Source organism: Dromaius novaehollandiae, chromosome Z (genome assembly GCF_036370855.1).
Source record: "Dromaius novaehollandiae isolate bDroNov1 chromosome Z, bDroNov1.hap1, whole genome shotgun sequence".
Lineage (NCBI taxonomy): Eukaryota > Metazoa > Chordata > Aves > Casuariiformes > Dromaiidae > Dromaius > Dromaius novaehollandiae.
The window spans coordinates 45,777,118-45,802,574 of NC_088132.1; positions in this window are offsets into that span (position 1 = coordinate 45,777,118).

The following is a 25,457-nucleotide window of genomic DNA, read 5'->3' on the forward strand; positions in this document are numbered from 1 at the left end:
AATGGTTTATTTTTACTTTGTAGAATAACATGTTTTAGCACAAGGGACCAAACTGTGGCTTGGTAAGTGCGTGTACAACTTCTCTGAAGGTCATGATGTTTGCCTATGTACCTGAGAGCAGATTTACTTCCTCTGTTTAAAGACTTATTTGTTAAACTCTGTCAGCTGTCACATTTTGCTCAATAGATGAACATGATGTGATTTGAATATGAAATTATCATTGGTATAGTTTTCTGTATGAATGTTACAAAGTCACTATCTTGGCATTGCCCGAAAAAAATGCCTAGGTCCATCAAAATAAAGACAGTACAGACAGCTAATTCCATTAGCTGCTATATTTAAATTAATTTGTAGGTTTTAAAATTCAATTTTAACAAATATCTAGAATACATATTACAGCCCATTTTCACTTCATTATGCAGGATTTCTTTTCTGAATAACATTTCTCTGTTGAAGAATTTGGAAGGTCTGTTCTTATATAAACCTCAAAAGTAATCGACAAGAATAACAGTGTCAGTGTCAAAACAATGTACTACGAGATATTGGACTGATGACTACTGAATCATAATATCCTAATCCATACTGTGTTTTTCTTTTAAATCTTACTAAGGAACATATTCTTTTTCATTAGAGCTCAATTACAGAGAAAATGCAGTCGTTTTACTTAGTTTTAGACCAAGTATTATAAAACAGTATTTGTTGTGTCTCCATGGCAAAAAAACCCCAGAACTCTAAACCTGGAATTACCCATCTTGATCTAAAATGTAAGTAGAGACAGAGTATTTTTCCTCAGTGAAGCTCACTCCATTTAACCCTAGTTTATCTTTATTACTTCTACAAAAGCCTTGCCTTTGTTATGGTTTTACATCAAATTATTTAATTCAATAACAAGAATAAAACCAAAATTAACTGTAGTGTAAGTCTAGGAAAAGCACATCCTTTTTTACAGTAAAGGCAAAAACTGTAAATAGGTAAGATTTATTTTCATCATTTTGTCCCCTTAAATTCATAAGAGACCTTCTCACCTTGAAACTACTTTATGGGGCAGAGCTGGGGCCAACAAAAGGTGTATACAAAGCACTCTCTCTTTCTCCTTGATACTAATTTTTTTCTTGTTTTGATGTAGTGTTTATTCTTAAATGAATCATTCATGTCCTGCATGCAGAGTAAGAAGTGTGAAACTGCAATTCACCCTAGACCCCACAGAAGTAGGAGACCACAATTAGTCCTGGCCCCTAAGGAATCTGCTCACAATCCCAGCCCGACTCTCCAGGAGCCATAACCTGCGGGAAGCATCCGAGTGGTATATAATCATTCCTTGGGGGCTTCGGTGGCACTGCGCCAAATTATACTACATGCCGTCCTTATATTTTTGTCTTGTTTTAGCAGCTTTTGGACATAAAAGCGTACAAGATCATTATGCACTGATACTGGTTTGACTGCCGGTTTGTGTTCATTTTCCCTTTCTAATATATTATCTAAGTAACTGTTTGTCATTTTATTTTTAATGCAGATTTACAAATGTTCCGAGGCCACAATGTTATCATGTAAATTTCCAGACAAACCTATTTATACCAAATGAAAGAGTAACATAAAATTAAACATAAAATATGACTCTTTTTAGGGTCTAATTCAAACAATACTAAAGAAAGTGGAGTGATTCTCTCCCTTTTTTCAGTGTCTTTCTGAAAAGAAGAATTTGTTATATTTGTCGCATTACATTGTTTTGTATAGATTCATATTTTGTATATCCATATTGTTCTATTTGGCAGAATAAATGAAGCAATAATAGATACATTTTTAATGTGTATAAAAATATATATACTTATATAATTTCTGACCTAAAATTACCCCTTCCAGATATTTAATACATTTTTTTCTCTTTCAGGTTTTTTTATTTTAATGAATAAGAGAGAGAAACATATTTTAATATTGAAATTTGTAGCATACACTTTCCTGTTCAATTCATTTGCAGACCAGCACAAGACTTATGCTGTGCTGATGCAGAGGAGGAAACTACTCGAGGTTCCTGGGAGCCTCCGGCTAAAATTCTGCCACCATTTTAAATATTTAATTTTAATATGATTTTCCTTTTCCTGATGGAATTCACTTTACTCCTGTGGAGTTTCTTGCTGTTCATTTGCATGGCTGATTAAAAAAAAAAAAAAAAATCTTGAATTAAGATTACAGTAAATGAATCCTCACAATAAATGACTGCCTGCGATGGAAGTGAGGATTTGGCCCCCAGTTAATACATTCTGATCTCCAGGCATTATCTGCACGAGGGACATTTGATCTTTGCAGCCAGAGAGAAGATTGCAGAAGGCAGCTAGACACAGAAATTGTCTGAGAAGCACAGAGGAGGAAAGTATGGACCTTGGATAATCAGGAAATCTTTAGCATTTAATCAAGGCTTTTTCTGCTGCATATTTACTGAGCAAAAATGGTACTGTGGAGACCCAGAAACTTCAGCATTTTTTTAAACTTTTCCTGTCCATCTCTACTGTTTGCTTCTGCCTTTCTGTGTTACCTTTTAGGCCCCCCAACCTCAGATCCTCCCCGAGGCTCTGCTCGAGGTTCAAAATTAACTAATTCTGGGCCAAAATTTCTATTTCTTAACAATTTCCACTCTGTTTTACTCCCTGCTCTGCTACTCCATCCTCCTCTTGTTTTTCTTCTCATTTCTTTTTATTGTGCTGCCTCCTTACTGATTCTAACTGGTTTCTCTCTCCTAACTGAATCTCACCCCAGACACACACACACAAAATCTTTTAAATCACTGCTGGCCACTGACACTTGTGCACTGCAATTATTCCCTCCTGCACATTTGTCTTGCATGCTCAGAGTGCGAACTCTTGCAGATGGGGACCATGGACACTGATATGTGTTCACACAGCACCCAGACAGCAGATCCCAGATTTTAGTTTCTTATTAAAAACAACAACAAAAAAGGAAATTTCTTGATTCTTTCACTCTTATCCTAAAAAATCCTTTGTATGGCAAATTCCCAAGTCTTAGTAATTTTCATGTAAGTCAAAGAGACTGTAGTTGTAACGATATCTTGCTAGACATCTTCTTCAGCATGCATAAGGCTTTACTGACTTGCAGGTAGTCATGCCCTTTGCGAGTACTGTGCTACCATATAGTTTGAGACAATCTGAATGACACAAAATTAGAGAAAGCATTCTTTTTTTATTCTTGACTCCAATTAAAAAAATCTGCAGCACTGGTCAAATTTTGCAGAATAGCTCAATTTCAGTAGTTTGAAGAGGTGTCTAGTAACCATTAAGTGTATTTTCTATTTTAAAATATCTTTTGGATATAAAATAGTAATAGTTGAACCAAGTATTGTTTGAATTCATTTTATCCTTCTACCTTTGCTGCTGAACATTTTAAATAATGTCTTATAGAGCAGATCTGCAGCGGGAAGCTTAATAGGGATGCTGTTTCCATAACAACAAATAGGATTTGAACAAAAACACAATGCTCAATGGTTACTGTTCTTCACAGCACATAAAAGCAGTTATTCAAAGTTACAAGCAGCGTGACATTGAAAAAATAAATTAAGGCAAAGGGTGCTAACAATTCTGTTCCATATTTAGTAAATGTTTAACTCATAAATAGTTGAGGGGCAGCTATAAGAACCCAGAAATTTACTGTATTGTGCATGTCAAGCTAAATCATGAGCGGGGAAAGGAGAGCTTTTTTTTCTGAGGTACAATTAAATGAAAAGATAGTAACAGTCAGACAAGCCACAGAAACAGACCATCTAGTTAGGTATAAATTAGCTCACACAATGAATAAATGAAGGGTCTAATTCTGCCTTCAGCGAGATTCTTTATTTTTAACTTTCTAATTTGCAAACATGGAACAGGGTGTTCAGATTGTTTTTTGGTTTTCTTTTCTATTTTTACGATTTTCATGAACTAGATAATATTTTTAACACTTTATTTTATTCTGAAAATTATGTAATTTCCAACATGTTATTTTACCTCTAAGGTAGCTATTTCTCTTTTCTCTCAAAAATTAAAATTTATGTTCATGTTTTCATACAGTAACACTGCATGTTGATCAGTGATGATAGGAAGTGAAAATAAGTGTCTTTCAACATGATAGACAGTGTTTCTGCTTCTTTTTTGGGGAAAAAAACTAGTTTCAATTGATAAATAAAATAGCACAGAGAACAGCTACCTGACATAACCTCTATTTTCTATTTTACATGTTGCAAAATGTACAGGTCAGATGGGAGCCAAATTTAACAGTGAAATAAGATCCAACTCATTAGACATTTCCGTTTTGGAAACGCAGCCTACTTGGCTGATTGTAATGTCATGTTGATAAATCAGAATTAATGTAGCCATATCCTTAGCGACATTTGAGAGCAGTTTGATATGGAAAAGAGAATATTCAGTATCTGTTCAGTTAAGATAAATGTCAGCTGCTAATGTCACTTTATTAGAAGATTAAATTTCAAATGTATATTTTTGGCTCTGATTTCACCTGGTCATTACGGCTAAGGTGAAACAGACCATTTTACACAACTGACTCTTTCACACTTAGTTTGGGGACTAGTGCCAGGAAACGATCAACTTCTCACAAACAAAAGAGAAATGGAAGTTCTTAGAAAAGGGATTGCAAGGAAATCTTTATAATACTCTGACCGATCTATTCTCGCTGGGCTTACACCTTCTAAACTATATCTTGCAATGAAAAGCAGGAACCACTATCGACTTCTGCTTTGTTTTCTTCGTTCCCAATACCACATGCCTCACATAAAAGGACTTCTTGATATCCAAGCAATATATTAGTTATAGATATTGCTGTTAACACCGTATGGAGGCCTCATAATTGCACAAGAGCAGATAATCAGGCAATTAGAGCTGTGAAAAGTGGACAAAGTACCAAGCCCAGATTAATTATGCCCCAGATCCTAAAGGAAATAGCAAGGAGAAGTAAAACAGCATTTGGTTTGGATGGTGGCGTTGTTTTAAACAGCAGTGACAAATGGTATCAATAGGATATGAATGTGGTGGGAGATCTCCTCCACTTAAGAGACTGATCAAGGCATTCTGGACATTTATGAGACATAGGTCAGTAATATGAATGACCATGGGAATTTCAAGATTAGGTGAAGTTAAAAACAATTACGAGAATTAATTTGGTGTTAAGAAAAGCTTATAGTTTGACATGCAGAGCAATTTAAAATAGAAAAATAGAGGGAGGCATTTAGACAAAGGAGCTCAAAAATCCTATAGATTATACAGCACATAAAGCAAAGTATTTATAATATTAGGCACAAAAAAAAAAAAAAAAAAAAAAAAGAGAGAGAGAGAGAAACACTATCTCCAGTAATAAGGATGAAGCTGAATTAGGAGAAGTTAATTTTAAAAACTAGCAAAATCACATTTAAAATATCATACACTGCTGATATTATCAGGGAATGAAAATATACCATTAAGAGCTTCCAAAACAATATTTTATGATTAACTATGTTTGGCACATAGTCTATATCTTAAGCAAAATAACACAGATATCATACAGAAACGCAAGTTTAGTCTGAATTTCTATTTGCATTCCTTTCATTTCTGGAACAACAATAATATTTCTAAACAAAAAAGAAAACAAAGTCACAGACTTGAAAGGAATAACAAATCTGTGCACATTCAGAGAACAACTATTTTTTCTTTTGGTTTTATATAAAAAACAGGAAACGTGTCCATTGTGAAAAATGTCCCACCTCAAAACAAATTCATTTATAATCTTCTACTTAAGGACGGAGCTAATCATTCAGATGCCCCATTCTGAGAACACTTTTTCATACATCCTTCTGAAGGAATTCGTGTAGAAAATGGGATTCCTTGGCAAATAACTTAGCTCAGAATTTCAACAGGTGAAAAAAGTACAGGAAAACTGCAATCCCACTACCCCCTGAATTTCTCATCTAAATTTCCAAGCAGCGCAGAACATACAGTTTCATAAAACACTGGTTTGGTTTGTATCCACTTTGTAGGAAACAAAGCAAGAATAAGGTATTTACTTTTCCATTAGCTATATGTAGGTATATAGCAGGCAAGATTAAAGGTCTCAGTGAAATTCATGCAAGATGATCAGCATCATTATAATATTTCATGAAAGTAGAATTTCATTCAGCCATAACACAGTCCCTCAACAGTGTATGCGCTTTCTATTGAAGTCAAGAACATATACTAGTTTCGATCAATATGGAATTGTGCAAGACAGGATTTCCGTTTTCATTTAACCATCTTAAATGGCAAATTTTAACACTTGAGCCTGTATGAATTCACTTACACATCTCTAAACAAATAGAATCATTAAAATCTCAACAAATCACATCAAATTACTGTGACAGGCAATCAAGGCTAGAAAAAAGAGAGAAAAAAGTAATTTGACTAAAATGATTGTACATAGTTAATTGCTAATGCAATATGTACTTCCATTTCTCCCCTACAAAACAGGGAAGAAATGAAAAATTAAGTAAGCATCTCAAAAGCATAGAAAATGAAACCAAAGTGCTTGCTGTCATCTAGATGCAGTTACCATATACTCTTAATGAAGCTGAGATGGCTTCAAACAGAACCTGAAAAACTAAATCATTACTACTAAATAATTATGTAATTTTATTAGGTGACATGAGAATGAAAGATAAAAAAATAGATGGAAGAAAATGATACTAAAAATGTGATACTTAAAATTTAGATCTCAGATAAAAACCTGAGAAAGCTCAGGTGCTGCAGTGGTGATAAGAAACAGAGTGCTTCTGACAGATAAAATAGAATTGTGAAAGTATCCAAGCTTTGGCCTACATGTGAATATGTAAAAGCAAAGTCACAAATATTTTACTGGGCCATGAATTACATTGGGTTCGAAGAAAGAAAAGGCAGCAAAACAGTTTATCCATTGTTAGAAGGATAAAAGGGAAAACATATGATGGCAAGTTTTCAGCCTGCTAAAACCTGTAATGGAAACCTTGTCACATGCCAAGAGAGTATTATGAAGAACTGGAAAGGATACTGTCTTTGGGAGATATATTAATCCTGAAATTGCAAAATAATACCAACTACTGGCTGGAAAACATTTAACAGATGGAAAAGGAGGAGACTAGTTTTTTTTTTTTTAATATATAACAATGAAAAGGTAGACAGCATCTCTGAAAATGAGAAACAACAAAGCATCTGGTACTAGACCTACAGTTCCAGTGATTTACTGTTTTATATCGAGGTTGGAAAAAAAACGCATTTTGACAGCACCACAATTAAGAAGAGAAGGATATTTTGAAAAACACATCATAAGGACCAAAAATTGTACTCCCATCCCATTACAAAACAGAAACATGGAACCAAGACTACATTGATATGTTGCCACACTACAACAATATAATAGACAGAGTATACTGAAAGCATGAAAATTCCAGGAAGAAAAAATAAGTTTATCCAATTAGGAGTTTTGTGTTGTTTCACCTCACTATCTCTGACCATCACTCTCCATGCTGAGCTGGCGGATGCATCTGCTCACGGCAGGGGCAATCGCTGCTTTTGGGAAGCAGTGGCAGGCACTGGCAGATGATTCCCTGACCCCCTGGCCAGCAGTTTGCCCGGGGACACGCTGGTCCCCTATGGAAAGGGAAGCCTGTACAACACCTAAGTTTCCCATCTTACAATGTGTATGGGGAAGGTAATAATCAGGGTTACTAGGAAGCTATCACCTGACTTGGCACAGAGACCGCCGTGAAAGTTTCAAGCCCTTTACCCCATAATCTTTTAAATTTGTCTAAAGCAAGAAGGAATCTGATTCTCTATTACCTAGAATTTAGGGGGTTACAGAGTTATGGCTTGGAGGAGGGATTATAAGATTGACTAAAACATTGAAACTGGCTCATATTTCTGAATACTGATTTGATAGTTAGTAAGTATACTGTGTATTGGTCAAAATAGTATTACAGAATCATTATTTTACAGCTCAGTATGCCAAGTAAAGGCAACATAGTTTTTCTGTGCTTAAGAAGTAAAGGGCAGGAAAAAAAAAAATCTCCAGTTTTAATTCAAAAGCACAAATCTCGGATCCAGGTATAAATGTATCAGTATGTGAAAGGGTCTGATAACCAAGATTAGATCACTTTTACACAGAGAGTACTGTGGTTTGAATTCAGATCCAAATTTGTACTTTATTATAGAGAAAATTGGATCCAGTTATCCAGTCTGGGCTCCCCCCCTACTGGGACTTTTCTCGCCACTGGATAAAAACCAAATAAATCAAGCAATTTGTTAGTAGTGCAAATATTGTTCAGGTGACAGCTATGAGGATTCATCCAGTTGTTTTTTCAATACCTTTTAAGTAATATTTATCAAGTATTTTTGCAACATGTATTTGATTTTATTTTTGCAAAAATAATCAAATAAATGACAGTGATTTGTTTACCTTATAAAAAAATATTTTCTATGGAGAAAAACACCTATCTCTTTCAAAACAGCCTTAGGGGGTTGGGGGTTTTTACACATCCATCTCTACTATTTTTGATGATTTTTCCTAGTTATGTTTTATCCCTGTTAATTCAAGAGGGGAGGAGAAGAAAAATTAATACAAATAAAATGATACAGTCTTTAAAAGGGAGTTGGCTTTTTATAGCAAAGTCAAATAGGTAACCTCTTTCAGGATCTGCATTATTTAATTGCAAAGATAATGCATACAGGAATATTATTTTTCCTGAAAAATATAAGCAATTATACTTCTTTTTACCATATGTGCCACACTCCATGCAGCTTCTGTAATCACTAGTTGAAAATAATCTGTGATTTTGGAATACTACATTGAATCATATGCAATTAACACCACTAGACATGCCAGTAGCTATTGCAGTCTGAGGTTTGTCTTCAAACATGACAAACAAAAAGTAACCACCCTTTAGTAGTATGAGACTAAAAATCTTGGTATTTTCCAATTTCCTTGTCCATATCTCGGCAGGTAGCGTTGTCTAATTGCAAAGCCAAGATGAAAAGTCTCTCTTTCCCCTCAGGGTCAAATCTCAAAAGTGTTCCCAAAGGCTGTACAGGGCAGGATTTTCAAAGGTGGAAGCTGAGAAAGATTCTGAAAAATCCTTCTGGAACCAAAAATTATAGTTTAAGTCTAGGAATAGATGAGGAATAAGCTAAGATTTGATTTGATTGAGCAAGCTGAAATAATACAGAGAGAGATGTGTGCATTAGCTAATTTACTCTGCTTCTTTAAATGAAAATTAAAACTGTGAATGTCTTCTAACCTTATGCAATAAGAGCCTGTAAAAGTTCATCTTTCAAATCTTGCTACTAAATTGAAGGTATAGCTTAAAGGAGTTCTCCAGCCTTTGATGACATTTCTTAGCTTTAGGAATAATTGCTTCCTACCTCTTCCCTAGGGCCACTCATATGCTTTAGAAGAAAAGGGATTTAAAATTTTGGGATTCATTAGATATCTGAAAATAAATGCATAGTGTCTTGGTTACAGCTGTGAAGTAAATTTTGGATAACATGGAAAGCAAAGGTTAGATTACTCATCTTGCATTTTGTAAATGACTCCACCCTGCTTCTAAGTATCAGACTTTTATGGGAAACTTTAAAAATGTGTTAACCACCTGCTGCCAGTATTACATTTTTTCTAAGTGCTTTCGTGAAAGGTAAATCATTAAACCATCTGCAGACCCAAACATCCCCAGACCACAGTGACATTAATGCAAGAGTAGCAAATGCCTCACAGTCAGGCACGCCAGCAACACCATCCCATGGCCCTGCCCTCCATCGCGGGGCTGTGCCTCACCCCGGTCACCCCCCACATGACCCCGACCCAGAATGCCAAAAAGAAAACAAAATCAGAGCATAGTTTTTATATTTAAAGAAATATTGGAGATGGATGAGGATAGGAACACATTTTTGTCCCCAGCTGACGTTGTTCGGAGATGTAGCTCCATTAAATTGGAAGTTATGCATACCTCTCTCAGGCCACTGGTACTCTCTTTAACAATTACTACGTCTCAAAGAGAATGAACGCACCCCTCACTTTGCGTACCAACCACGTGGTAATTTTCATTTTCTTTCAATTTACTGTTCAGTAAAATTCTCTTAATTACTTAGGCAACTCTATTCTTTGTTTCATGCAAACTGCGGTTCAAGTCCTTTCATTGTCAGTGGATTAGTCTGGAATAGCTCACCGGTGACAACCCATTTCTCTCGCTTATAGATCCTTGTCCATCCAGGGGAATTACCCTTAGCCTAGCATTTTCTGAGAGTGCCTGGAACAGTTTGGACAAACTGTCATCAGAATACAATTGAATAAAATTTCTGGTTTCCTTGCCTTTGTCTTGGCCCTTTCTCTCTCACACGCTCTCTGAACAGTGTTTGTAGAAAGGATGCTCCCTCCACAGGGAGGATTTGCCTGCCCTGCTGCATAACAAGGTGCCATGCATACAGCTGCATGTCGTAGCTTCGCAATAGCTTCTGTGGTTCTGGAAAAAGCTGGTATCAAACAGTGTGTAGAGGATGACGGTGTTTGATTTATAGCCACCTTAATGTTACCTGTCCATGGGTTCTGGAGGTTTCTTGTTCTGATGTACTGGAGGAAAAAAACCACAGGAATCCTGTCTTTGAAAATTATTCATTTAACAGAGGAGTAATACCTAGAGCTTTAGAGCTTTGCCACTTTTTTTTCTACAAAAGTGACTAATTCAGTAGATCCATTTAATTCTTCACCTATGATTTTTCCTTTAAAAACATGAAAGCATTTTGAATGTCCTTTTTTTGTCCTTTTTTTTTTTTTTTTTTTTTTGACTGGCACAGCCATATTTTCATTCTAATACATTTTAAAGCTGACAGTAATGAACTTTATCCCTGACTTCCCTAACAGTTTAATAGTTATTTTCTTTCTTTTCTCTCTCATTTCAAGGGCAGAAAGCTTACTTTGTAAGAACAAACTGCTGTGTCTAAAACTTACCATCCCTTGAGAATTTAGATAGTTTTGAAAAATGCGAGGTTTGTTTCCGTTATTGTCACATCTCCTGATAAATGTAATCTGGATAAGTCTCAGATGAGAATCTGTATTTTGGATGTTTCATACAAACCAAGCCTCTTCTCAGATCCTCTCCTGGCATCACAGAATCAAATTCTCATTTTTCAAGGAGCTGCTTCCACTGCTTTTTCTTGGGGTGGGGGGAAGGATAAGGAAGAGTAGATTGTTTTTCAGGACAAATATTATTTTCCTTCTCCTCACTTGTGAAAGCTTTTTATTCTGAAGAAAAATTTCCTGTCCTCCCTGCCTTCCTACTGGTATCTTAAAGTTCAGTCTTTGCCAGTTATCATGACTAGTCCTGTCAATTTTTTAACTTAAAATTAATAAGAAAAGATGAAGCCTACATGAGAGAGAATACCTCGCACCTTTCTATTCTGCGGTCCTCTTAGTCTAAGAATAACTATGTTGCCAAACAGGTGATTCAGAGGTTTCAGTGATCAGTCTTTAATTTGAGATTTGATTTATGAAGGGTATATAAATAAGAGGCATGAATTACATGTATTGATGCTGATAGTGAGAACATCATTAAAACATCTTATAAATGGTTATTTGCTATAGTAGCAATGTATAACCAGTTGCAATATATAACAATTTACTGCATCTTGAAGTGTCCAATCATTTCTAAAACTACATGTAAATGAAACCTTCATATAATATGAGATTGCCTCGGGGCAAGTGATTCCAGTTTACAAAGGACCAGACAATATCTTTCTATAGTACCATCCTATAATATCATGCTGAAGAAGAAAGATTGAGGATGTGTCTAGAAAGTCTTCACCTTCTCTTTGCTATCTATGTGGTCTTTTCAGCTCTCTTTCAGAAGAGAGCGTCTCACTACAGCTGTATTCCTTAAAGCACATAGGGAGCAAACACACCTTGAAAGTGCTGTTGATGGTGCTGCTTAAGGCATTAGTTCATGTGGATACATGTGCTCTTACAACCTTCTCTAGTGAATAAGCGTATGGTCAAAAATTCAATCACAGGAGGAACATGGCTTGGTAACAGTGGTTTCTGTCACAGGAACACGGATTAACGTGGGGCCTTATGGCTATAGGGCTTCCTGCTGTTCCTGCTTGCACAGTTCAAAATTTAGTTCCTGCTCCAGTGCAGCTCTGACTGTAAGAGCCAAAGAAGCTCCAAGACTGGTGATGGTCCAAGGAATTCTTCAGGTGGTAAAGGTCAGATATTAATTACCATTACTTACAGCTGGAAAGGTGATAATGCATTCAGTAGGAATTGCTGGGAAATAGACCCTTCATTTTCTTTGCAACATAGAATTAATACTTTTCCTTTGAATACCATTTCAGAGAATGCAAGGAAATTCTGACATGACCTCCCTCTCTCTAGCAAATTCCTGCTAAATGTCCTTTACCAAATTAACATTGAATTCCAGCAGCTGAGGAGGTTTGATCAATTTCAGCCACTTATTTTTAAGGTTGAGTTAATTGTTTTAGGGAGCTGATATTAATTGGATTCTTTGGGCTTAGTTTTAAGAATGAAATTTGGGACTATAGCAGCTTGTAAATGATTCTGTTGAATTTCATTATGAAAAAGATCCACCACTTCCTAATTGACTGGATATTAGTAAAACAACCTAAGAGAATTAGATTTGTGAAAGTACTCCCAGATGTTTTCACTGGTCACTGCCCTGTTTTTAATAGAAAATCAAGCATTTCAAACTGCTCAAGAATGAGAAACAAATGAGAATACAGAATTCCAATCTTCCATTCAGATGGATTCCTGAGACATATAATTGAAAGTGATTGGGATCAGTTTTAATAAACGATATTGGTTATGCCAGGGATATTTGCACAAGCTCCTGTGTGACACTTTGAGATGGCCTCGTTGCTGTTTGAAAACCCCCAAAGGCTAGACTAATTCTGAGAAACTTAGGAGTCAAGACCTGGTCCCTATCATATGGGAACCTTTTTCTTTCAGTTATAACAGAAAGAATCTCAGAGAAAAATAGGGCTGTTTTGATAGGGAAGATGTGCGGTCTAAAGCAAGCTTTCAGAGCGCAGATAACGCAGCTGATGAAGGCAGAATAACCGGTGAGGTGATTAGCTGCAGCTCAGCAGCTGAGGAGGAATACAGAGACTTTATTTGGTATTTGCAGGAGGTGATTTATGTTTTCACACCTGCTGTGTGGGACATGGGAAGGCCCATCAGAAGGTACTGCATCATGCTGAGAAACAATACATTTTTAGTTAGCTCCGTGGGGATCATCTTATAACATCAATGTGGATAAACAGTCTTTACTAGCTAAAGAACACCCTAACTAACATTTCACAAATCCATTTACTGTAACAAGTATGTAAATATAGCCCTGTCATGAATAGACAGACATTGGGAATTGCAACAAATCTGATATGGTTTTCTTTATTGTCAGCTGCAGAATCCTTTTTTTTTCTTTTTTTCTTTTTTTTAACCCATATTCATTGAAAATTATTTGCTGAAGAAGATTAGGTAGACTCAGACAATAATGCTTCTTACTTGCATTCCAATGGGAGAATTCCTGTCATGTGCTTTAAAGGCATTATATTAATTTAAAGATGGGATAGATAAGGCTCATAGAATAGGTATTTAAATTAAAAGGTTTATATTTTTGCACCATTATGGTTTAACAAATGACCTGTTCTCTATGTGTTTGGACAGCTAGTGTTTTGCATGCAAATAATTCAATCTTCTATATGAGATCCACAGCTAATGAGTTCAAAACAGTCTTGAATTAAATGCCCAGATAGCTGATATGTTTTGGGGGGTCCACTGTTACACCTGCAAAAACACCTTTGACAGCTTTGTGATGAAGAGTTCTGATGAATTATCTCTGACTTCATTGTCTGAATTACATGAGATCAAAATATGTCCGGAAGCAGGACTCAGAGTTCAGGTAAAATCAGTAAAATGCTAAGGTCAGAAAAGGATGATTATGACTGTTCTGTCTGATCTTTTCTATTAAGAATACTACTTCTGTTAAGTTTCAGTTTATATTCTGTGTAGGGACAATGAATACTTCCATAGAAGTGGCATATTACACTGTTTCTGAATGGCAAATCTAGCCCATCAAGACCCAAATAATAGATATGTGGTGTAATTAAGTATGTGTAGAATAAATTAACATGAAGAAACTGAACTGCGTGGAAGTTCGGTTCTGAAATGATAGTGCTTCCAGTCTGCAAAAGAGAAAGGGTTTCTTGGCAAATATTCAAATCCTTTCACTGTAAAATGACCATACAAATGCAATGTAACATCTTGGAATATTATAGACAAATGTTCAAGTGTAAAGAAGCTCCATTTATTGAGACAATAAAACATTTTTTTATGGTTGTTTCATTCTGGTTTTAACTGTAGCTCCCAGAATTATGGCCTCTGGTGACAAAATGGTTAGGGTGCTTTGCTTTGGATCCAGAAGTGCTGAGTCTGAGCCTTTTTCTGCAGAAGGGCTAACAGTTGGTCTCAGTCAGCCCAGCCGCAAGCCAGGAGATAGTCGTCCGGGCTAAGGACTCGGAGGCAGCTGGATGTGGTGCTAACTGCATAGGCCTCCTGTGTACTGCTGGCTACAAGAGACTGGCAAGCTCCATTTGTGCTAACCAGGTTTTGAAACTCCAGGCTTCTGCAGGTAAAACAGGGAGTTTCAACCTATAAAGAGTAGATGCTCTCGGGCAGGTTGAAATCTCCTGATGCTTAATGTCAGATAATCCAAATCTAGTGAGACATTTTCTTGCTAATAAAAATGCTGAAGATGTCGGCTATGTACCCTAACTCCTATGGGGGTGGATCGAGGAACATGATGCATGTAAGTGGAGAATTCATTAATGCTGTATATATACTAGTTATTAGTTAATGTGTAGTTATATTGGAGTACTTGGGCATTTACTTTTCTTGCATGATTTATTTAGCTTACTGGCAGAGCTGTTAGAAAATTAGCAACTGAATCCATACAATAGATCCAGATAAAGCAGCTGGTAAAACGGGACAACACCCAAGCTAATAGCTGTGACAATGCTAATTCCAGGCTTTGGATAAAGTTACCCAGTTGTTTTGCCAAGGCTGAGAGCTCAAATATCAAAAGGACACTAACAGTTAGGAAGTGATACTACAGGGAAAATGCGGGATTAGGTGGTTGCCAGGAATTATTAACAAGAAGAAATTGTTAAGCTTTGAAAAATTATCCTGCATATAAACTGGGGTTTGTTCATTTCTTTCTGAAGCTTTGTTGCTCCTTTTTTAAATAAAAATATAAGAAGATTATCTGAGCTCCCTGTTCACAAGTCACAGTTTCTGAGGGGAAATGTGGTCATAGCTGGCCAGGTGTGATGAGTTATCTTGGTTGGGAGCAGCTGATCATGAGGGAAGGGCATGACTCCAAGGAAAAGCTCCTGAAGGAAGTGGTCTTACACTTAGGGAAGATAGAAGAGTCCTGTGAGACCTGAAAATGTTTTCCTGCTACCACATCAGGATGTGAGCCACAACCACATCCCTCATGTGCACAATTCTCTCCCTTCTGCTCCTTGATTTCCAAGAGCAGGAAATCCTCACACAAGACCCAGAATACTGCTACAGTAGCCAGGTCCCTGACTCCAACAGTCGGGGGACAAGGACTGTGGGGCTCATCACTGTCCTGCAATCTAGACATAGCTTCACACACCAGAGTGACCAAAAGGTGCAAGATTCCTCTATCTTGCATAGAAGAAATAACCAAATCAGTATGTTTTTTTCTGAAAATGAAAATGTTTACTTTATTCTGCAGGTTTTCCATAGCATGAAATTTCAGCACAATCAAAAGTCAGAATTTAATTTAGGTTTAGTTTTCATTTAGTTTTCTGGTTTTGCCCATAACACACAGTGGCCTCAAAGTATCTGTAGACTACAGTTTCTGGAAATAAAACCTGTTAATTTATAATTATCCATAATAGTTTTAGTTGGCCATTCCTCCTATTTCCAAACAGGCTCTCCTATCTAGCTAACTGATTATTCAGGATCCATTTAGACATACAAATACATACTTATCTTTCAGGTAGGAACAAATTTACTGAATCTGTGTAATGTCACTTAGATACTCATTTGGGGTTAGGAACTAGAGGGGTGAGGTGCTTTATTCTCGGAAGTAAATGATGCGCTCATGCAGTGTAGCTCATTAGGCTGTCATTGTACATATACTCAGATAGCTGGATTGTTTAAAAACTAGGCTGAGCTGTAAATAAGGAACTAAATATTCAGATGCCTCATCTTCTCATGACAAAGCCTGTAATGAGAACTGGGAACAGCACAGCTTGAATCCATTCCTGCGACAATTACTAGGAGAGTAAGAAATGTCAGGAACAAAAACTTGCAGTTTTTAGTTTGTAATCATGACTGATGGAGGTCAGGTGCTGCAATGAGGTGTGTCCTCACCATCACAGAAATGTGTTTCAAAACAGATTTAAGAGACCTAACCCCGAAGTAGAAGCTGAATAAGTTTCAGTGCTGGCCTTCAAGGAGGATGATTACAGGTAGCATAGCATTGCAATCCTTAAGTCGTAGAGGAAAGCACTAGAATCAAATCAAGATATGATTACTTGTATGTCCTTCTGAGCAGAGGTGAAGGCCAACAGTAGGATAAAGAGAAGAAAATAAAGTAGATGAAAAAGTCATGGAGTGAATTACACTTTCTGGATTAAACAGTGAGTTTCTTTACTTTGTAAAATCCCTGCACAATCATGCACTGTTTGCTAATCCTTCTGCCTAAAAGTGAGTAAGTGGATCTGTCAGACAATTAGAATGAAATTGGTTTAATTTCCACATTTTCCAGTAACATTTATTATTGTTTCTATTACTAGATTTAAATTCCTGAGGTCAGTGCTCTCTCACTTCTTTTCCTTGTTTATACATGTAGATTTTTTATTTAAGTTACAATAAGTTATTTCTCCCTAGCTGCTAAAGTAGATGCTAGATCAGAAATGATAATGAGTAAGATTGCAAAAATACTTTTTACTTATTTATTTATTTTTCTACTTGTCAATTCAGAAAGCTTGTGGATAGTTCTCTTTATTCACTCTCACTTCTTCTCTGTTCTCTACAAAGTAAAAGGAGATTTATTTGGTGGAGTACTAGCAATGTTCCAAAGCTTCAGGGTGTGAGAGTGGAATAGGGCCATAATGCTATTTATGACAAAGAAGAAGAAAGAGCAATAAAAGAAGGAACTAGAAGTATTGTGGTATCTTAAAAAACTAGAGATTTTCTGAGCATCTGTGTAGAGGTGTTAGTGAACAGTGATGTGTCAGTTTGAAGAAAATGTGTCTCTTTTTAATTAAAAAGCATGATTGTTGTTTATGAGAAAGAAAAAGAAGTATTCATTCAATCAAATTTTAACTGCAGTGCTGTGAGCTGCTGTCTGGAGGTAGGAACTGGTAGCTATATAGGCAATTAAGTCTGTAAAGGGAGCAGTTTTATATATGTTTCCATCAGTATGAGCAGCTTAAAAACTGCTCCTTCTCTAGTTGCTGGCCCAACTGCTTTGGGGCTTTGATGTTCTGGGCCAGGCTTAAAGTAACCTATGAAAGAAACATTATGTGACTTACCACATATCCCCACAAATTGGTGTGCTGGTGCAGCTGGCAAGGGAGAGTGCTTAAGTTATAATTGTGCATGTAACAAAATACGTGTGATGCTCAGAAACCAGCTGTGGTCAGTTGCCTAGTGTAGCCTTAACTATGAAGTGGTCTGTTTGCCTCCATTGCTCTACTTGATCTTGACACCAGCTTGGAAGATAAGTACTGCGACAGATACTATCACCGCTTCAAAAAGGAAATCTGTGACAAAATGCCCGCTCCTTGTAGATGTAATAGGGTTTTTTTTATCCAAGGGCTGTCCCATATCTACTATGACCAACTCTGCCTCAGGCAGAAGCAACCTGTCAGGTGAGGAATGCTCATGAGAACGTAAATGCACCACAACCTGTCAAGAAGAACAACCTTTAACTGTAGGATTTTTCCCCTGGAAGTTCTTCACGAGGAAGATCAGGAGTCAGCAGTAGGAGCTCGTGCTGGGAAAGGAGCCGCGCTCTGATGAAGAGTATTTCTCAGCAACTGCCTTTCCCTGTTAGGGTCTCTCCCAACACAGCAAACCTCTTGCCTGTGTCCTGTACGCTAGTTTCTGATAAACTGCCCTGATCGTGTTTAGTGATTCTGCCCTGGAAAAGGTGAAAGGTCCTAGCCATTACTTCCTACCTCTCCCACACTCCCATCAAGCCTCTTCTTTTCAAAAGCGGTGTCTCTATCTTCTCTCTGACTTTTAAACAATCTAGATGATTACTTAAAGTTATACCAACAAGTGGTTGTCTGTGCTATCTCCACATGGGAGCACAATTCAATTGGACCTCACAGAATCTTGTGTGTTTTTGGGGCCCATACTTCCCATCAGTGTCATTAGAGAAGGATTTGGGATCACTTTAAACAAACAAGAATTTATAAAAGAGATTCCTCACTTTGCAGAGCAACTGTTATTTTCCCATCCTGTGATTGAGTATGAATACCTCTCAGGCAGCAAGTACAGCTTAGAGTAAAATGAAGATGAACATTATTGTCTTGTTCAAATAAATACCTAAGCTCTTATTAAGAGAGAAAGTATCCTCAAGATCCTAGACTGGTATGCATTTACATTTTAGATTCTTATTCTCCAAACTATCTTGTTCTTTTTCCAAAAATCTTTCTTCAATAGTTTTTCTGATGTTCATTATATGTTTAAAATTGAAATCCTGAGAATAACTACAATAATTTCCATTTTGAATTCTTTATATGTTCCTGCCTTTATATGTTCCTTAAGTAGCTAGAAAATACATATTTTTCTTTGTTTGTTACTGGATGACTATTCTGATCCTCCAACTGTAGAGCAAATCTGCTCTGTAACTGTGGATAAATCTCTATGTTTGTTTAGGGGTGGTTGGTGGGATTAGAGGGCTTCTAGTTTTTTGAGCTTTTTTTTTTTTTTTTTTCTTTTCTTGGTAGAGTTGTTCTGTGTCATGCTATTGTAGTTTTGAAATCAAACTCACTGTTAGGTTTGGTTTTAGTGAGTTCTGTCTGTCTCGTAATATTATACTATTACAAGTAAGGTTGTTTTTCTGTCACTGAGAGTGGTGAACTCATCTTGTCAAATCTCATGTAGGCCAAATCAATGAAGTTACCAGGTCTGAATTTAGGGCAGTTGCCTATATTTAAGCTGAAGGAGAGCTCTCATTTTGCAGCTTACTCATGCTGATAGTAAATCAAATCACTTTAATTCTTGTGGTTTTTATTATCTCTTCTAAATAAATTTATAGGAAACTATTAAGGAGTTTTTGTAGCACTCTTGGCTTTCCCGCTATAGCTCACTGTTGACTTTTACCTGTGTGGCAAATGTTATTAGAAAAGTCAAGGTCCTTTAACCTTGCAGTCTCTGATAGCTAGATCGATTGTTGCTTGGACAGAATACAACTTTGTTTTACTCCCGACAGGAAGCTGAACTACCTGGAGTTATTTTTGTCCTCTTTGGCTCTAACATAATTTTCTTTTCCTTTGTACAAGCCACATATTTCTTATCAGGCAAGCAGACATATGATAAGGGTACATTCCCAAGTTGCGTAAAAAGAAATGACACTTTTTGCCAATCAAAACTAGATCCATCAATAGTACAGAAAGAAAATGGGAGATATAGTCAAAAAATCTCTAGCAAATCCTTATCATCCTTTAAGACCCCTAAAACTTTCTTATAAAATGAGGAAGCTGCAGAGATTAAGTTTTCACAACATAAAATCTGCAGGGCTTAGTTTCAGATCATTTTAAGTCATATGTATATGTTAGTCAAATTATACTTCTAGGAGCTGACCACAGCAGAGATTTGTTGTGTGTTAATTTCTACTTGCTGTCTCCTTTATATTCTGTCATTGCCCATCACTAACTCCCCGTTTTCTGATAGACATACTTTATGGCTCTTAAATAATGTTAAATCCTACTAAGATCTGTGATATATTCCCCTTGCATTTTTTTCCTCTTTTTTCTTTTCCTTTTTTTTTTTTTTTTTTCTTTCCAGTGTAGGGAGGTGGCTTTGCCAATCTCCAGAACTTGGAGCAATCCAGATGATTTCAGCTATCTGAAAGCTCAGAGCACTGTAGTCTACAGGTTGTCCCACACCACATATTTAGAGTTTGCATGTATCTCTTCATTTCCACTGTAAAAATGTATTATTTAGAATTCTCTTACTCTTTTCTTTCCTATTTCAATCCACTATTTTCTGGTTATTTCAGTACTCTCATTCTTTTCTTACCGATCTAACTAAACTTTTACTTGAGTGCTTTACTTTGTTCAAGTGCTGTGTATTTCTCATCACTCTTCAATATCACTCATTCTTCAACTTCTTTTCTCACCTCCTTTTCTGTTTTCTCCAGCTCAGTTCCACTTATGACATATCATCAGACTTAGTCCTTTTCTACCATGTCTGTGTGTCAAATCAATGAGTAACTGCCTCCAATTTTGTTGAAACTCTATGTATTTTGGCACTTATTACAAGTCCATGGAAAAAATTACCTAGCATAAAATGCTTAAACTAACAACATCAAGGGTAAATATGATAACCAAATGGCCTACTCATGGGTAATTCCTGTTCCCTGAATCCAATATCTGTATTATATCATTGGTTTTATGAGTGGAAGGGGGAGGGAAATACAAAGTGAGCAATCCCATGTGTTTGTAATACATCAAGAAGCTCATGGTTTTATTATTATTGTTAATTTTATTCCAGCTCTGTGGGGTCAGTCAGACATGAAACAGTGGCTTGAACCTGTGGCAGTTTCCTAGAGAACTCAGAAAGACTAGGAAAACAGTAAGAAACACGAGATGTTCTCCAGAACACAGGAAATATCATATGCTTGGGAATTTGTTTAAATAAATGAAGAGTTTATTCATCCTCAGAATACCATTTATGTGACTCCAATACAGATATAGACCCTGCTATTTCAGAAGCATGTGATATCAGCGGTTGAGGGTACGAGCCTGTGGGGGTGCACTTAGAAGAAAAAATAGGCTGAATTATGCTTATTTTCTTGTATTGGGTAAATAGGAATGCCTAACATAATCAGGAAGGGTTTTTAAATCTGTTGTAGCTGTGGGTTTTTTTGGTCCTGAATAGCTTTCATCCTCTTTATGATAAGGCGAGGAGGGGGTCAGCCGGAGAAGACTTGCACCTTTGATCCATCTCAACAGAGGTATTTCAGAGAGGGGAGACGGAGCAGCGCAGCGGAGCATCATTATGCTCGTTCCCCAAGACAGAGAGGCCATTAGTGGTCCTGTGTCAGTGCTACAAGCAGCGGCAGCAGAGAGTGAGGTTTGCACTTTTTCTGGGGAGCCGCTCGCTAGCGCTGCAGTAACAGGGGAACTCGGTCCCGTGGCTCCAGGAGCTGAAGCCTCCCGTGTTTAAAGGTTCAGTTTAGTATCTTGCTGCTTTGTGTAAAGATTTGTTTTCCTTACATATTTAATCAGGCATAACTTGTTATGCTTTATTCTGCTAGTGCATAGTCATATTAGCTTTTGAAGTCCTGTGCCAGGAAAAACAATATCAGGTTTATCATTGTGCTTGGAGGACAAAAATAGCTGCACATATCGAAACTGCCAACAACTGATCGAGAGCACCTCGGGGTCAGGATAACTAACTCTCAACAGCTGTTGAAACACTCTCCACATGTGTACTAGCAGTATGCCAAAATACCAAACATCATGCGGGAATGCCAATAAACAGGGTTACCTGTCAGCTTTTCAATTTTTTTTTTTTATGTATATGCTGGCCTTTGTCCTCTGTTTTCTACCAGAAGATTCTTGTCAGGTGCATACTCTCAAACAGACCGTGTATGGGACCTGAGTGAAAAAATAATTTCCAAATATTTCATTTGTTACAGCAGACTAATTGTGTGGCATAACTTTCTATTACTTCCCCTTCAGTTACAGAATAGGCAACTGGGTACCATGACGGTGTGTGCTGATGGGTACAACCTAATGATGTCATAAACTATTTTTTCCCTGTAGTGATAAAGTGATGTTTAGGATAAACGGAAAAGCTGAGAACTAGGAGCAATTAGAGAAAGAAGAATATGCTTTAGTTTTTAATCTAAAGCAATACGATTGGAAACAGAATATTCAAAAAGTACTTTCATTTCCATGTGGGCAGAATAAGAACTCGCTGTTAACTGTGCTGGCACAGTTCTGGGTACAAATGACCATTTCTGCCTCTGGAAAAGTCTTCCACAAAATAAATAAGCAAGAACTTGAAGAAAAATGTTGTCTTATACTATATATAGTGCTACATTTATAACTATGCTATTAACCATTGCAGTCCTTTTCATCAGAATGATACAGAAATGAATTTTAAAGGAATTTGGGTTTATAGAGGAAAGCAGGCAAAAGAACAATAGAAATTGCTATACCTCAGGCCAGGTTATATGATTGTTACAGTTTCAAAGGGAACATTATTATTATCTAAATTGGACTGTCTAGCCTTCGAAGAAAAAAAAGGGAAGCACTATAAAATATTGTGGCAACAACTTTGCAGTAGAGCCTTAGAAATGAAATATACTCGATCATTTCATACATGACTTGCAACCCTCCCTACCTGTGGCAGAAAGAGAAAAATAGCATTCAGAAAAGTGTTTTCCTCTTCCAAAGATCCTAAAGAGTGTGGGGTAGTGGTGGGTTTTTCTTTCTTTTCTTTTCTTTTATTTTTTTTTTTTCCTTCTCTCTAGGTAGCCTTGAAAGTTAACTCTTTCTCCCTCCTGTTCTCAGAATTCACTTTCTTGTAAATTGTTTCTTGGCTTTGTCCTCTAAATTCACTTTATCCTCTCACTCCCTCTCTTCACTACTGAAGTCTATGTTGCAGACAGTAGTGCCACTCTCGTGACCCTTAGAGCTGGGTCATGTGGTGACAAAAAAATAGCTTCTTTTTGACCCTATTTCTCTTACTCTGTGTCTCTTCTGTGACATCCTATCTGCACTGGCTTTGTTTTTTTACTGATGTTTGTTTTCTGAAGCTGACAAGTGTTAAGGCGTGAACCTTGCATGCTTGAGTTGAAGTCTGTCTTCTAGTTGAAAAACATCCTGAAATGCCAGAAGGGTAAACTTTGCTGTTCTCTGCTGTTCGGGGATGGTGTTCTATGATGTTTTGTGTAAAATATAAAGATTTTTTTCTTTTGTTAAAATACTATATATACATATTTATGCACACATGGATATGCACATTCATGTGCACACATGCACATAAATATTACATAAAGCACAGCTATGAAATCATAATGTGAACGTGTACATGTGAACATGCACAGAAGTACTGCAAAAAACCTGCCTTGAATCTGGGCGTCAAACACCATGAAACAAATTTCTCCGCTCATTCAATTCTTAGAGCCAGTGAGTGCATGTATTACTTAATGGTACGTAGTATTTTGTAAGACTTTCAGAGATCCACAAGCAGTTGAATCTTCATGTTCTTATATTAATCTGACCTTTAAGGCCACAAATCCTTAGCTCAGTCGTGTCTGTTCTCGAGGAGACAGACATTGTCTGCAGGGAGTTGGTGACAAGCACTTTATCAGGGCTTAAATGGATTTTTTTCCTCCTTACGTGCCAGGATTCGGTACCCCTTTCGTATCGTGCTCTGCTGAAGCGATTGCTCTATGTGAACCTGAGAGAATTTTGGGGCGGAATACTTCACCCAGTGACATGAGGAAATCGGCATCTGAAATAGAGTAACACAAAGAGGAGATTTTTACATAAGGAGATTGTGTTTCCTTGGTAATTAAACATTTGATATAAAGATTTTCATTGTTATTCTTCAGTATGTAGTATTGACACCGGTGCTAAACTTCTTTCTCCATTAGTATATCTCACAGGACTGTTGAAAGTTGTCAGTCAGCAAAATAGGCAAAGATAAAGCAGAAAAAAATGCTAAGGATTATCTTTTATCACTACTACAGGGCTGCATCACTAGAATCAAACAAAATCGGTATGATCAAGCTCTCAGATCTGTGCAATAAAAGAAAACATACCGCCGCAGGAAGAGCTACGCACGAACAATGTGTTCCCTCTGCCTGTGGGTATCTACTCTATTTGGCCGCTTCCTGAGGACTCCAAGCAACAGTCGGGTTTGGCAATGTACCACGTCGTCAGTGGCTTCTTTTGCAACTTTTGCCTTGGTGATCGAGACTAGCAGGCACAGGAAGGCGCTAGGCTTCGGCTAGCGGGTTACGGACTGTGATCTGCGGTGAAGGCGACGGCTCCGTAACTAGGCTGAGCAAGACCCTGAGGAAGCTACGGTCTGCCACAGAGTTAAACCTTGGCTTGGCCTTCAGAGTACGTACTTCAAATGAAGCCAGATTCAAAGCAAATGACAGAAGGCAAAAATCTACAATGGTTAAGACTGTCTCATGTACTTTTCCTAAATTCTGCTTAGTTTATACATGTTAACATATCTTCAAGCTCTAAATCAGAATAATAGTGATATTATCTTATGATTTGTATCAGCATAGGGAAACAGTATCAATGAAGACTGTATTACACCCCATCAGAAAGTAAAGCATATCAAAAATAATAACACAAACAAGAATATCAATAAAGTTTCAAGTTTCTGGTTGATACGTGGCATGCACAAGCAGCTGGAGATCATAGTAAATGACAAAGTTAGGTGCCTTTGTGGTTTTAATTACAAAGGTAAATCAATGAGCAAAGATAACTTCCTTGATGTCTGTTTACTTGATAGGCATTTGCGCACAATTGTAAACTATTTTTTTCTTAAAATGACTTATGAAGTTTATACTGTGCTTTTCCAGTTTTCATTTAAAACTTAAAAACAACCCTTAAAGTAACCTAGAAGTCAGCTCCATGGAAAGAATAACCTAGAGAAAGAGAGGAAATAAGCTTTTGAGAAGGGCATTAGAAAAAGACCAAACTATAGCTTTCAAATATGGAGTTTTATTTATAAACTTTTATTTGCTAATTATTTATCTGTTTTATGACCATTAGGATCCACATGTGCTGAGCCCTTCACAAAAGTAAATAAAAGCAGTGTTTCAAAAGAATGTTGCTTTTGTATTACAAAAACAGATAGAATATTATAACAAGTGCCAGTACAGTTTCTCAAAAATAATACATAAAAACTTTGACTATACATGCACTGAGAAAGATGGAACAAAGATCAATGTGATGTTCAGGTAATTTCTTAAGAAAGTTCATTTTAAAACATGTAAAAAGACTTGAACTATAAAGGAAAAAGCCTTATGTAGGTCAAACAAACAAAAATAGTGCTAGCTTTTCTCTCTGACTTTCTGATTTTGTTTTTAAGTCTGCTGCAGGTACTTTTGTTTACTATAATACATATTCAGCCCTCCTGTGTGTTTGCAGCTGTGTGTTCAGATC